Source organism: Hipposideros armiger, unplaced genomic scaffold (assembly GCF_001890085.2).
Source record: "Hipposideros armiger isolate ML-2016 unplaced genomic scaffold, ASM189008v1 scaffold_536, whole genome shotgun sequence".
Classification (NCBI taxonomy): domain Eukaryota; kingdom Metazoa; phylum Chordata; class Mammalia; order Chiroptera; family Hipposideridae; genus Hipposideros; species Hipposideros armiger.
This window is the reverse complement of record NW_017731886.1, coordinates 603509-605269: the sequence shown is the minus strand read 5'-3', so window position 1 is coordinate 605269 and position 1761 is coordinate 603509. Positions and strand designations below refer to the sequence as shown.

The following is a 1761-nucleotide window of genomic DNA, read 5'->3' as shown; positions in this document are numbered from 1 at the left end:
TTTTGTGCAACTAATTCTGGTAGTCATTTGGGGGGAAAAAGCCAAAAAAACAAGCACACTCAATAATAAGGGACACACTAACCGCTGCTGAGACTAATCCTGAAGAAGAGAATGTTTTTCAGTCCTTTGATATAGGTTGTAAATTACAGGAAGTCTTGATTTCTGGATTATAAACTTTGCTGCACTTAACAATATTATACAGATTATTTCAATAAATTAATTTCTGTGAGAGGTTGTTTGCTGAATGAGTTGAACATGAATGCCAGAGGACTTGGATCTCAGCTAAAGGACAATATTCCTGTTACTGAACTCTCAGCAAGCAGACCTTTTGAAAACCACGATCTTCTTCGAAAAGGTTTTTCTTGAGTGAAAAATGAACTTTTGCACAGTCACCCTCTTGAATTATCAGAAAAAAATTTCCAGCTCAACCAAGATAAAATGAATTTTTCCACACTAAGAAACATCCGGGATCTGTTTGCTCCACTAAAATTGCAAATGGAATTCAAGGCGGTGCAGCAGGTTCAGTGTCTTCCATTTCTTCCAAGCTCAAACCTTTCACTGGATATTTTGAGGGGTAATAATGAGACTATTGGATTTGAAGAGATTCTTAATGACCCATCACAAAGTGAACTAATGGGAGAACCACACGTAAAGGGAGAATATAAACCCGGTTTACTGTAATGCAGTGTGCTGTTCATGAAAATAGAGGGGCTACATCTTGTGTATAGTCGTCTTTTTACTATAATTTTATGTACACCACATTAAAAGTACTGACACATGAGAATTGTTGCCTAAATAACATCTGATCATTTGAAATTTTTTGGGTCTTTGGTTTATGGCTATGTGACAGTTGAAAGCACTAGAGATGATTTTAAAACTCCTGATTTATAATAAAACAATAGCCTTCTATGTCTTTAAAAATTTTTTGTGAATGAATATTATAAAACCATCCTCAGGTTCCAATTCAACCTATTTTCTGAGTAGTCCATACATTTAATTTTGAATAACCATTATCAGTATTTGAGTCTCCAGTCTTCACAGTAGCATCTTTCAGAGTAAACATCTGTAATTGATTTCACTGGCAACACTTCAATTTAGGTATAAAATCAGATATTTATATTTTACCTTGTTTCGGTATAGTCTATGAGTGCTCATAAGAATAATATTTGCTTTATTGACATTACTTTTGAATTATAGTGATTTTTTGATTCTTTAAAGTTGAAAAGTATAAGTTTAGAGGTTTTGATTTGGATCTTGTCTTTAAAGTGAAAAATTAAATAAAGCAACTAGCAGATGTCAATCTGTTGTACTGCATAGATTTATATATCACAAGATGCTTAAATTAAAAACATTAGAACATTCGTGTATACACCCATTTCCATGAACAAATTCCATTATAATTTATTTAAAAATAAATCTTCACTACGGTTGTTCTTTATTATAAGGTATTCTTTATGAACTTCGTATATGAAAGTGAAAGATTTTTAGACTTAATTCATGAATGGGTCATCTTTCACTAATTAAAAAATATTTTTAAATTTAAAAAATAAAAAAATAAATTAATTTCTGTTGAATTGATGAAGAGCTGAAAGGACAGGGCACTCTAAGATAAGCATTTAGAATTATTATCACTGAAGACTGTGTTGAATTTATTGCCCTGGATAGTAAGACTTGTTTCTGTGCTGTGTGGGGTGTGGGTTAGCCTGGAACTAGTACTTGTTTAACTATCTGAGGATAGTTCTTTTCCAGCTGAGACATTTC

General features: G+C 32.4%; 1 pseudogene; it reads left to right on the top strand.

Annotated features, from left to right (window-relative positions):
* Window positions 1–255: 255 nt before the first annotated feature.
* Window positions 256–681, top strand: LOC109396703 (proteasome maturation protein pseudogene; annotated as a pseudogene).
* The last annotated feature ends 1080 nt before the right edge of the window (window positions 682–1761 follow it).